The sequence below is a fragment of the Camellia sinensis genome, chromosome 12 (assembly GCF_055761805.1).
Source record: "Camellia sinensis isolate YWXY chromosome 12, ASM5576180v1, whole genome shotgun sequence".
Lineage (NCBI taxonomy): Eukaryota > Viridiplantae > Streptophyta > Magnoliopsida > Ericales > Theaceae > Camellia > Camellia sinensis.
The window spans coordinates 35,433,317-35,446,873 of record NC_138972.1 but is presented as its reverse complement, the minus strand read 5'-3'; the positions used below and the strand labels follow the sequence as shown (position 1 = coordinate 35,446,873).

The 13,557-nt window shown below is 34.4% G+C and overlaps 2 long non-coding RNA genes across 3 annotated transcripts; both read left to right on the top strand.

Annotated features, from left to right (window-relative positions):
- Positions 1 to 247: 247 nt before the first annotated feature.
- LOC114318149 (uncharacterized) lies at positions 248 to 3,340 on the top strand. Of its 2 annotated transcripts, XR_003648941.2 has the most exons (4): positions 248 to 598; positions 933 to 1,793; positions 2,390 to 2,747; positions 2,839 to 3,340. It is a non-coding gene; the product is annotated as an uncharacterized LOC114318149 (long non-coding RNA). The 2 variants fall into 2 exon arrangements; XR_003648940.2 differs by having other exon boundaries at positions 2,390 to 3,340.
- A 3,920-nt stretch (positions 3,341 to 7,260) lies between these two features.
- LOC114318150 (uncharacterized) lies at positions 7,261 to 8,733 on the top strand. The gene is made up of 3 exons (XR_003648942.2): positions 7,261 to 7,550; positions 7,950 to 8,025; positions 8,421 to 8,733. It is a non-coding gene; the product is annotated as an uncharacterized LOC114318150 (long non-coding RNA).
- The last annotated feature ends 4,824 nt before the right edge of the window (positions 8,734 to 13,557 follow it).

Here is a 13,557-nt window from a genome sequence, read left to right as displayed (position 1 = left end):
CTCTTTGGTTATCTGCTTTGCTCTTAGCCAATTCTTGTCGACGTTGAGTTGAGTCAAAACAATCTGGAAATCATTTCCTCAGGTTAGCTTTTTGTCAGCTATTTTCCTTTCTTCTTTTTTTTTTTTTTTTTTTCCTTGTTGGTTTCAAGCTATCAATCTGCTTTGTGCTCTTTGTTTTGTATGTGGTTATTTTTTTTTTTTCAGAACAAATAGTATTCTTATCTCGAATGTTTCTGATATTGGTAACTGGATTGGATTCTCGTTCATGCTTTTGCCCTCGCCTTTAACCATTGGGAGCAGGTTTTCCCAATGAGTTTGATTAACATGTGTACAGATCTAATAGTTATTGACGTTATGTATGAAATATGATTTCTTTTTGGTCATTTTTTAGTTATTTTTTCCATCCACATCCTCTGTACTTTGAATTAATATTACTTGTTCTATGCTTATACAGAAAGCTTTATGCAGTCATATGTGATCCAAGTTGACCTCCTTATTTTTGCTGCCAGGGATATGCATATGTTCATGCAGTAATGGTATGAGAAGTTTCCAGATCTCAAATTCAGAGATTTGTTTCTTACATGAGAAAGCTGTGCAGGTAATAAAATAGAGAATACAGTCCCTAGTCTGGTGGTAGACTTCTTCAATGAAAAGTGAGCAAGACCAAGGAATTAGTGACTATTTAGGCTTCTTTTGATGTTTGGGATATGTCGAATTAGTGACTAATTTGTTCGATTTGTGGTCTTTGGACCCTCTCTTTTTAAGGAATCAACTTCTTTTTCTTTTTCTTTTTTCCTGATGAATTTTTCAGTTCTCTTGATTGTGAATCAATTTATGTCTTCATGTTGAATTTTTTGATTAATTATTATTTTCTCTATGTGCTGCAAAATTTATTTATACTATATCTTTGGTGTGTTCATCTTTGATAATAGGTTGGTTGGTGCTGTGACAGTGCATTGAGGAAGTGGCTTTTTGAATTTATAGTTCTTTTATGTTTGGTAAGTATGATTTCTTTTATGTTTGCAGTTTGCAGTTTTTTTTAATATGCTGGTGGATTTGGTTGCAGGGACTAATCGGCGTCGGGGTCATGTGACACTTAGAGAAATGGTTGCAGTGACTTTGACCAAGATCAATGGGGCTTTTGTAGTTTCTGGTATGGTTCAAATGTGGGAACAAATAGGTTAAAATAATTTGAATAAGGGCACTCAGACCAGAGGCAAGTTTGATATGAGACTAAGTTTTGTCAGCTGGAACACTATATCCAGTGGCTGTTGCTTCAGCTCTATACTCACACTTCATTTACAGCTGCTGAGACTCTATTGGCTTCTGCTGCAAATGCTGCAGCACATCAGACGGCTGTTTCACTTTGTCATACTCACTATCAGATCATTTCCGATTTGACTTCTATTTCCTCTGTCGAGCATCATTGTCTTCTGTATCAAATGTGTTGTTCATGGTTCAGTGAAAGAAGTTTCTTTTTTGTTTTTTTTTAGGGCATGAGTCTGGATCTGGAAATATGCTGGAATTCAGCTTTTAGAATTAATACTGTTTGCTTAACTTGTTGGACCTTAGGTGATGATGATTCAATGGAAAAAAGAGGTATTAAGTAACAAGGTTTTCATGCATGCAAGTAAGATTACACAAGCACATTTATGAAGGGAGAGAGAAGGTTTGCAGAGAGGGAGGCCGGAAGCGAGGGATTTACAGAGATTAAGGCGACGGTGTCTCCCTGCCAAAATCTATGCTTGCTGCTTTTGGTTTCTCTTCTCCAGCCCTTCCTCGATCGGTTTCAGGTATGGCTTCTCTCTCTCTCTCTCTCTCTCTCTCTCTCTTGTTTTCTTCTTCTTCCCCAACGGTGTCTCCTTATCAATGGAGCCGTTGGTGGTTTCATTGCTGGGGCTTGTGTTCTTGGTTACAAAGGTGAGGATTTCTATTTGATGGATTTGGATTGTTATATTATTCTTTTCCTCTTATGAATTTTATTTACTGCTGTAACATGTACGATGGTGGTTGTGAGTTCTCAGCATTCAATCTCACTCTCTCTCTCTTCTTTTTTCTTTTTAATAAAATAAATTCAAACTTGAGATGTCTTTCTCTGTATGCTGTATCCAAGACTTAAAATTGTTAGTATTGAATTATTTATTTGTCATTTACCAAGTAGGGCATCGTACTATTACCTGACTATTGGTTAGTTTCATAGTGGTAATGTTCAAAATCTTAATAATATTAAATAGTGATATTCAGTTTGAAGTATTTGCAAAGCCGAATATTGAACTTCATTACTATCCAAGCGATTTTAGCTTCATTTTGTTGCTTCAGCGTGGACCAATTCTGTTTTTGTTTATGATTTTGAATATGGCCGTCATTCTCATGGAAGCATGCTTTTCAGTTAATTGATTCTCATGGAAGCTGCAACTGATGTCATTAGAAGCTCATTCAAATCCAACTGCTGCAGACAGACAGACAGACAGACCTTGAACATATATAGAGGCAATTGGTCTGCCCACAGAGGTCAAAATTCATCTATTGAAGTCATAGATTAATAAGTTTAAAATTTTTGGACAGAGTTAGAAAATTCTTAATGTTGCATTTGACTTTTTGTCTAACTTGATTTCTTCCTTCTTGTCTCTTTTTTCCTTTCTTTTCTTCTTTAAGTGGTCTATTTGCTGGTTAGGTTTTCATGTCTGCTTGAAAATAATTTAGCTGGATGTCCACAAGTTGGGGAATCACCTAGTCAATCCTAGACTGTAATTACAAAACTAAATGGCTTCTCATTAAACATCTTGATTTAAATTACTAACTTGTGCTTGCAACCTTATTGGACATATTACCTTGTAGGCAAACTTTGGAGTGAGTTTGGCTAAAAATCTCTTCTTACAAGTGAAAGTGCTATTATAGTTGTTGTTGCAAGTTGCAACAGTCAAGGTTATGGAGGATACGACAATGAATGATGGTTGGCTATAACATAGTTCCACAAAATTGGATGCTAAACCTGAAATTATTCCAATTGAAGCTGGTACCGTCTTGTTTGATAGGGCACAGTTTGCAAGAAACAGGACTGGTGGTCATTGCAGTAGAATCCCCAGAAGCTGAAATTGGCTTGGTGGAGATTAAAGAAACTGATGATTTGGAGAAGGTCCATGAAGAACTCAAACTTCTCCAGGAACAAATCTACAATAGTATAGCAATGAGATCAAGGCGTCAAACAGAACGAAAAGCCAAAACAACAAAAGCAGCAGAGAAGGCTGCAGTGAATGTTGTATCTGTTAGAACATTTGCTAGCTTATTTCTTCTAAGGGTTTTGGTTCAAAGCAAAAATTTTATCAAATCTTTTTTTTTTGGGTGATATAGTTAAAACTTTGACATGATTTCATGAATTATCCAATATTTTCATGGTTTTATTCGCTTGTTTGTTTTGTATGGTTTGTGGTTAATATAAACAAGGTATGAAATGTTCCAATTTATGTGCTTGTGTATTTTATAATAGAATACAAAACCTACAGTTTATAGTGTTAACACAGTGCAATTGAAAATTGAAAATTGAAAATTGAATCCTTAACTTACAGATTTTATGCAATTGAAAATTGAGCCTTTTTTTTAACCACAATAAATAAAATTTTTAAAAAAAGAACCCCCCCCCCCCCAAAAAAAAAAAAAAAAAAAAAAGACAGAAAGCATGGCGTCTTTTAAAAAATGCCACCAAATGGGTTTGTGCATAATCTCCAAACAAAGGAGGTTGCCCCCATGAAAAGACAACAAAGTTATAACAACAATGCCTTTGCTATAGATCAAGCAGTGCATGATGATGAAGGAGACAAATCTGGACATAGTGTTTCTTTCACAAACTAAGCCTCTCGGTTGTGGTAATTCAGAACAAAGGGTTTTCTACAGTAGATAAGACGATTGATCAGCTACACAAAATGCCTGAATCTTCTCATCTGTCTAAAGATTGCATTAATGTGGAAGATAGATCTTCAACCCCAGTATCCCGAGGATGTCGCAATGCGGAGCAGCATGATCAAGTTTCAAGTAAGACTGCTGAGCAAATGCAGCACCTACTTCCAGCAAAAACTATAATGTTTTGCGTGGAAACTATAAAAGAGAATTTAGGCTCCTAAGCCAAGCTACAAGAATTTCATAGAAACAGAAGTCATCAATACTTGCCAACCCCCTACTTGGAAGAAGTGAAAAAGAGAACGTCGAATAGAACAGTCACAATGATCCAACTCTGTTCCAAGCTCCCCCGACGATAATCTCTTTCGCATCAATAGATTACCATTGCTATCTCTGGATAACAATTTTTACATGCTCGCTCAAGGCTAATTCAGTGACGCTTATCAAATTTCTTTTCTCCATGACTGAAGTTTTTATTTTTAGCACCAAAAAAAAAAAACATCGCCAGTGAAAAAAAAAAAAAAAAATCCAAAGCGTCCAGTGGTAGTTTGTGTTAGTGTTGAGTTAGCCTTATCTCTAACATTAGGTTTTTTTGGAGTCTTTTATTAATGTGGACCTTGTGTTCTTTGCTATGAACATTCTTATTGATGAGTTGATAGCTATTCTTTTCATTTTCATTTTTTTTTTTTGAATTTTTGAATTGTCAAATTTTAATAATTTTTTATCCTGATAATTCGTTTAATTTCTTCCAATTCGTGTAATTTCTTCCTAGTTTCATATGCTTTTTCTTCCAACATGCACACTCACTGCTTTTTAAGTTCAGTTTCTTTAAAAAACGAGAGCCAACTAACTCCCTAATCAACTTTAATTAAAGTTGCTCCAATCGTCAAAAACCAACTTAACTTTTTAAGAAAATAATGAAAAAAACCCTATTGAACAATGAATTTTGCCTATTTTCTTGTTTAAAGTTGGGGGCTGTTTGGTGTGGATTATTGTAAACTAAAAACTAATAATCAGAAAGTTATAAGCAGAAGCACCCATTCGTCAGCTTCTAAATAATCAGTTTTTCTCAGCTTATTTAAGTTATTTCTGTCTAAAAAACTGTAAGCAGAAGCTGCACCAAACAGTCTGGTACAGATTTTTAAATTAAAATAAGTTATAATCACCCCTTATAATCCACACCAAACAAACACCTCTGTTACCTCGATATTATTATCTAATAATTTTTACAATTTTTATTACAATTTTTACAATTTTTATTACAATTTTTACATGCTTGCTTAAGCATAATTCAGTGACGCTTATTATAGATAACCATTAGTTTCATTTGTTTGCTATGTATTTTGAAACTTTATTTTAAATTTCTTCTCTCTATGACCGAAGTTTTCTTTATTTTTGCTCAAAAAAACAAAACAAACTACTAATAGGTTTTGATAGTTAGATTTAATTTTCAGCAAGTCTTATTAAAAATAAATTATGGTAAAATTGTCACTAAAAATAATTTTTTGGGACGATTTTTTATATATATTGCTAAAAATTGACAATTAGCGACTTTGTTTTTGTCACAATTTTTGTGAAGTGTTGCTAAAACTTATAATTAATGACTTTTTTCTGTGACGAATTTTTAAAACTGTTGCAAAAAGTTGACTTTTTTGTGACGATTTTTTTAAACCGTCACTAAAATTTACAATTAATGACATTTTCTGTGACAATTTTTAAACTGTCACTGAAAATTAACAATTAGTGACATTTTTTAATAGTGTTTGATGAAAAATACCATATCATTCTCACATAACCTATTGGACAATAAATCCACCTATGAAGACCTACACGTAAATTCTCTCAAAAAAAAAAAAAAAAAAAAACTAGTGCCAGTGAAAAACAAAAAATCAAAAGTGTCCAATGGTAATTTGTATTAGTGTTGAGTTAGCCTTGTCTCTGACATTAGGTTTTTCTGGGGTCTTTTATTCATGTGGACCTTGTGTACTTTCCCATGAATCTTAAACATTCTTATTGATGAGTCGATAGCTAATCTTTTCATTTTTTTTTTGAACTTTTTATCTGTCAAATTTTAATAATTTTATCCTGATAATTCTTATAATTCCTTCCAAGTTTAATATGCTTTTTCTTCCAACATGCACAATTAATTTTAAGTTTGGTTTCTTTGAAAAACGATGACCAACTAACTCCCCACTTAACTCTAATTAAAGTTGATCCAATTGCCGAAAATCAACCTAACTTTTTTAGAAAATAATGAAAAAAACCCTATTGAACAACGAATTTTGCCTATTTTCTTTTTTAAGGTTATCTCAATTTTTTTTGTTTAATAACGGTGATTCACAAGTCTTTCCAATTTTTGATTTAAGATTTTTGTGATGATGAGTAAAGGCTATTGTTGTGTCAAACCAAATGGGTGCCTAATATGTTTTCCATCTAGTACCTAAGTTCTCAAATTGAGTTTTTCGATGACGACAAATTACTTTCTTGATTAGCGGAGTCATATTATGATTCTTGAACCTTAAAATCAAGTGATGGTCCTGCTTTTTATAACCTTTAATTTTTGATCATTTGGCGTATGTGCAAATCAAAATTAAAGATCAATGCAAGTCATATGGTGGATTTAGTAGGATTTCGAAATAAATGCTATTGAACTTATTTTTTCTGTCTTATATCTTATAATTCTCCCTAAGTATAAATCATTATCTACAATATACCATATTATCTACAATTTTTATTAATATTATCATTCTTCAATTTACAAAATTAACCCGTCCCCTGACACACCCTCGCCTTGCCTTTGCCACCTCTCGATTTGTCCTGCCCTCGATATGATACAGGACGGAGGTAGATTACTACAAAACTGTCCCAAACTTGACTTGTGACCATCCCTAATGTAACGCCCCAACTTTTATTACACGAATCGATTACCAAATCCTTTATTTCTTTCCCGTACAATACTCAATAATTTAAAAAGAAGTGGCAATGGCGTTAGAAGAAGAAGAGTAAGATGCACAAGTAGGCTCTACCTGCAAATACAATACAGCAGTCACTAGTTTGATTATTATTGTTTTATATGGTATCAGTGTTTACAATGGCTACTGCCTCCTTTGTTTCACGCACTCCGTTTTTATCAGTTCTACCTCCACGAACCTACTGTTTCTATTCCTCTCTCGAGTTCTGTTTTTTTTTTCTTTTTTTTCTCCACCCCAAAATTTAAAACAGCTATAGCAGATCATTTAGTTGCTTTTTAGACAATTATTCCATGTCACTCCTAGGGCCTTCTCTGTCATAGAACCTTTCAAGTGGTCTGAAAGTTATCGCTTTTTGTAGCTTACCCTGCTCAAGGTTTATAAAAAAGACCCAAAAGTGTGTCTTTACATTGTGGATGCACTTAAAATGTCTCAAAAATCTTGAAGGCTAGTTTGTGGATAGGACCTCCACTTATTAACATGTGCAATTCATCTTTTATTAACATATGGATATATATATAAAAGTCTCTAGATCTAGTTGCTTTTGTATGTGTAGCCTGTCAATCTCTTTGCGCAGCATTGGCAAGATAACTGATTTGAGATGTCTCTTTGGTTATTTGCTTTGTTCTTAGCCAATTCTTGTCGATGTTGAGTTGAGTCAAAGCAATCCGGAAATCATTTCCTCAGGTTAGCTTTTTCTTAGCTATTTCCTTTTTCTTTTTCTTTTTTTCCTTGTTGATTTCAAGCTATCTATCTGCTTTGTGCTCTTTGTTTTGTATGTACTTATTTTTTGTTTCCAGAAAAAAATAGTTTTCTCATCTCTAATGTTTCTGATATCGGTAACTGGATTCGATTCTTGTTCATGCTTTTGCCTTCTCCATTAACAATTGGGAGCAGCTTTTCCCAATGAGTTTGATTAATATGCTTACAGATCTAATATTTATTACAGATCTAATATTTATTGACATTATATATGTATGAAATATGATTTCCTTTTGGTCATTTTTTAGTTATTTTTTCCATCTACATAGAAGTTTCCAGATCTCAAATTCTGAGATTTGTTTCTTACACGAGAAAGCTGTGCAGGTAACAAAATAGAGAATACAGTCCCTAGTCTGGTGGTAGACTTCTTCAATGAAAAGTTTGCAAAACCGAGGAATTAGTGAGTATTTAGGCTGCTTTTGATGTTTAGGATATGTCGAATTAGTGACTAATTTGTTTCTACATTATATCCCAAATTTGTTCAACTTGTGGTCTTTGGACCCTCTCTTTTTAAGGAATCAACTTCTTTTTCTTATTCTTTTTTCCTGATGAATTTTTCAGTTCTTTTGATTGTGAATCAATTTATATCTTCATGTTGAATTTTTTTATCAATTATTATTTTCTCTATGTGCCTGCAAAATTTATTTATACTATATCTTTGGCGTGTTCATCTTTTATAATAGGTTGGTTGGTGCTGTGACAGTGCATTTAGGAAGTGGCATTTGGAATTTATAGCTCTTTTATGTTTGCAGTTTGCTGTTTTTTTTTTTAATGTGCTGGTGGATTTGATTGCAGGGACTAATCAGCATCGGGTCATGTGACGCTTAGAGAAATGGTTGCAGTGACTTTGACCGAGATCAATGGGGCTACGGCTTTTGAAGTTTCTGGTATGGTTCAAATGTGGGAACAAATAATTTGAATAAGGCACTCAGACCAGTGGCAAGTTTGATGTTTTGTTAGTTTTGCCTGAGAAATGGCAATTGTTTTGTGCAACAGAACCCCTTTAAGGAAAAAAAGGGAAAGAAAAAATGTTTCTTAATGCAAAATCTACTAAGCTCAAGGTGGAAATTAAAATGGTCATGTTTTTCAATGTTTGTTTCCTATGTTATACCCAGTTGTTTATTTTGTCTGGAATCCCAAACAGATCATCTTAGCAAAATCACTTCACTTTGATTGCTCAAGTATTGTCCTTGTACTGATGTTTCATTCTATTTGCAACTTTAGTCATTACCTAGTTAAAGGAGATCTATGGATCCTTGAGAACTTAGGTATTTAGAGATCTATAGATCATCTTCGAAATTCGAAGTCTATTCATTTCATTCACAAATGTCTATTATAGGGAGGGAGGGAGGGAGGTTATATATAAGAGTGAGAGATACTAGTTGCACAGTTGGAATGTAACTAACTCAATAACAAACTGTAAGTTACATCAGCTGGAACACTATATCCAGTGGCTGTAGCTTCAGCTCTATACTCACACTTCATTTACAGCTGCTGAGACTCTATTGGCTTGTGCTGTAAATGCTGCAGTACATCAGATGGCTGTTTCACTTGGTCATACTCACTATCAGCTCATTTTTTTTTTTTGGTTTTACTTTGACTAGCCTGGTATGGAATGGGCAATTTCCAATTTGACTTCTATTTCCTTTGTTGAGCATCAATATATTCTGTATCAAATGTGTTGTTCATGGTACAATGAAAGAAGTTTTTTATTTTATTTTAATTTTATTATTATTATTATTATTATTATTATTTTTGTGGTATGAGTCTGGACCTGGAAATACGCTTGAATTCAGCTTTTAGAATTAATATTTAATACTATTTGCTTAACTTATTGGACCTTAACTGATGATGATTCAATGGAAAAAAGAAGTCTTAAGTAACAAGGTTTTCATGCATGTAAGTAAGATTAGAGGAACACATTTATTAAGGGGGAGAGAAGCAAGGGATTTGCAGAGATTAAGGGTGCAACCACTGGTTTGGCTTCCGGTACTATTTGGGGTATCATAGTTGCCACGATGTGCCTCTTGTTGCGAGAAGGGTTGCACTTGCAGAGTTGATGAGGACCCTCAAAATGATGGGTAACTATGGGATGACTTTTGCTGCAATTGGTGGTGTTTATATAGGCATAGAGAAGCTGTTGCAGAATTATAGGATGAAGAGGGACTTCATCAATGGAGCCGTTGGTGGTTTCGTTGGTGGGGCTTGTGTTCTTGGTTACAAAGGCAAGGATTTCTATTTGATGCATTTGGATTGTTATTCTTTTCATCTTATGAATTTTATTTAATGATGTAACACGTACTACGGTGGTTGTGAGTTCTCAGCATTCAATCTCACCCTCACCCTCGCCCTCATCCTCTCTCTCTCTCTCTCTCTCCTCTTTTTTAAATTTTTTTTTTTATAATAAAATAAAATCAAACTTGAGATGTCTTTCTCTGTATCTAAGACCTAAAATTGTTACTATATATTGAGTTATTTATTTGTCATTTACCAAGTAGGGCATCATACTATTACCTAACTATTGATTAGTCTCATAGTGGTAATGTTCAAAAGCTTAATAATATTAAATAGTGATTTTCAGTTTGAAGTATTTGCAAAGCTGTATATTGAACTTCATTACTATCCAAGTTATTTTAGTTTCATTTTGTTCTCTGTCTTTGTTTATGATTTTGAATACGGTTGTCATTCTCATGGAAACATGTTTTTAAGTTATAACTAATTGATTCTCATGGAAGCTGCAATGACGTCGTTAGAAGCCCATTCAAATCCAGCTGCTGCAGACAGACCGACCTTCAACATATATAGGGGCCATTGGTCTGCCCACAGGGGTCAAGATTCATTGATTGAAGTCATAGATTAATAAGCTTAAAATTTTTGGATAGAGTTAGAACACTTTTGATGTTGCATTTGACTTTGTGTCTAACTTGAAGTGAATGATTTCCTTGAAGGCTATTTTGTTCTTAGATTTCCTGAAGTGAATGATTGATTGACTTGTGATGCTTCCAAATGAACTGATCTATAGTTAATTAAGTGGTCTATTTGCTGGTTAGGTTTTCATGTCTGCTTGAAAATAATTTAGCTGGATGTCCACAAGTTGGGGAATCGCCCAGTCAATCGTAGACTGTAATTACAAAACTATATGGCTTCTCATTAAACGACATCTTGATTTAAATTATTAACTTGTGCTTGCAACCTTATTGGCAAATTTTAAGGCAACAAAGGGTGAAGATGAGTCATTAACTCATTGAAATGGAAGAGAGACAGAGCCATGAACAGTTTACCGGAGTTAAAAATTGGTTCCAATTGATGAACATGTGTCAACATATGAGAAATGGTACGGACGTCTGGGACAGGAATTGGGACAGAATCCGAGCCCTTTAGAATGTGGGTGAACTTGAAAGTTTTGTGGGTATGCATTTAGTTGTTTTTAAATCACAAGGTTTAACTTTGTACCAATCTCTCAATCTCATTATTCTTACTCACTTTCACCCTCCCTATCTAATCTCTCAATCTCATTATTCTCACTATCCCTTCAACGCACATCAAGTTTGACATGATAATGGGTTTTCTGGCTCTTATTATTCCGAAGGGGAAGGTATTTGTTGCGTACAATTTTCTTAACAAAATTAACACAAATAAAATAGAAAAAATGGGGAAGAAGAGACCCACTTCGAGTGGGGAGACCTCCTGTTTCAATTCAAGATAAACCTAACCTCCATAAACTTCATAAGAAGTTAATCATAAAAATCTAACATCATTTTTCATTGAATACTAATTTAAATATACAACTGGATAACTACCCATAAACCCACCAACCCAACATCACATATAACCCCACTAACTCTCTAACTCGCTCATGCTAAGACTCCTAATTACTAACTAATTTAAAAGATAATATGAATGTATCATTCATACCCCTGCTGTGTTGTTATATGGGCCTATTTCGAGACTTGTTTTAGTAATCCGAACCGTTCATATTTTAGAATATATTGAGTAAAACATACCTGCAAAAAATCAAGTTGATCGGATATCGTTAACCCTTTCATCCACTCATATTTGTTTCCATTTTAATACTTTAAATCACAGTTGTCATTTATTTTTGTGAAAACAAATGTGAGTGGATGAAAGGGTTAACGCTATTTGATTAACTTGATTTTTTGCAGGTATATTCTACTCGATATACTTTAAAATATGAACGGTTCGGATTATCAAAACGGGTCTCGAAATAGGCCCATATGATAGTACAACAGTGGCTGCTGTGCCCACCAGCACAGCAGCCACCCCATCTCTTGTCGAGCAAGGATCCTCTAGAGTGATTTTTCCCTAAAGTTTCCTAAAGTGCTATAGTGTATGGTTGATATTTACTGGCAAGTCACATCAATTTTTCTGTTGTGACTTGCCAGTAAATCTCAACCACAAAATATAGCACTCTAGGAAACTTTAGAGAAATTTCACTCTAGAGGATCCTTGGTGATCTCTTGTCCGCTTGAGATTGAAATATAAGTTATACAAAATCCTCTTGGACCCCATATTTTTGGAAACAAAAATTGTACAAACATAAAACTAACTTTTTGTTGAATCAGACTTCCACGAACATTCATCTTGAGCATTGTAGTGAAACACATGCTTTTGCGATTTTGATAAAATAACGCTGACTATTGCTTTTTCCTCCATCAAGAAATTAGCTTTCTCGAAATTTGTCTTCATGTTGTTTTCTTCCATCTTGTTTGTTGCTTCATGCTTTAGTGTCTTGATCAATATTTTGATGTCATCTAGAACATCATAAATGACTTGCTGCTCTCAACCATTTTGATGACAAGTAACTTAATCTCTTGTAAATCTTTACCAATTGGCTCCAAGACATCATGCGGTATAGCCTCTGGCATTGCCAAGGATCAATGGTTCTAATACCAATTGTTATGTATGTTTTTCTTAACAAAATTAGCACAAATAAAAGAAGAAGAAATAGAGAAGAAGATACCCACTTTGAGGGCGGAGACCTCCTGTTGGTTCAATTCGAGGTGAACCTCACCTCTATGAACTTCCTATGAAGTTAATCATAAAACATCCAACATCATTTTTCATTGAATACAACTTCTTTAAATGCTCAATTGGATAACTACTCATTAACCCACCAACCCCACATTACATATATGTTAGGGAATTTTCAAAATGATTTTCAAAATTTAGTTTAGTTTTTGGGAATTTTTCAAAACCTTCCTTGTTTTTCTTTGGAAAACTTGAAATAAACTTGGGGATTTTGTCCTACATTGGAAAGAAAGCAAAACATGGGGCACTTAATAAAGTGCTACATGGAATGGTCCTTTGAATATGGAATTGTGGGATGGATGCTAGTGTGCATGCACTCACACCGCATGGATGATGCTCCGCACCATTCGCACACGCACACACACACACAAGTGCGTGACGTGGGTTATGTGTCGTTTGATGGCGCACTTCGCACTTTGCACAGACGCATCGGCGCAAGGCCCCATGAGGGCGCTTTCCTATTTGCATCGGACAGGTTGGGGCGATGACATCGTATGGATAAAATGGCACTCGATCATGATCAGGTATGATCAGTAAAGGCATTTATTCAGTGTGAGAATGATCTACACCATAGATCGTCAATCTAACGGTCAGATCTGATCGGATACGATCAAGGGACATGACCATTCGATCAAATGCATCAAGGCCTATAAATAGATCGTGAAATCATCCATTTCAATCCATCCAAAATTTAGAAAGCATTCCTGCAATTATTTCTCCCTTTCCCTCTTGATTTAAAGTTTTCGATCAAGAGTTTCTTAAGTAAGTTTCTGCTTTTCTTACTGGTAGTCAAATTCTGCAGACTTGATTATCTGTGTTTTGGTTTTCTTGATTATATCAAGAGTATTCTGATCTACTATCGTCAGTGCAGACATCGGTAGAC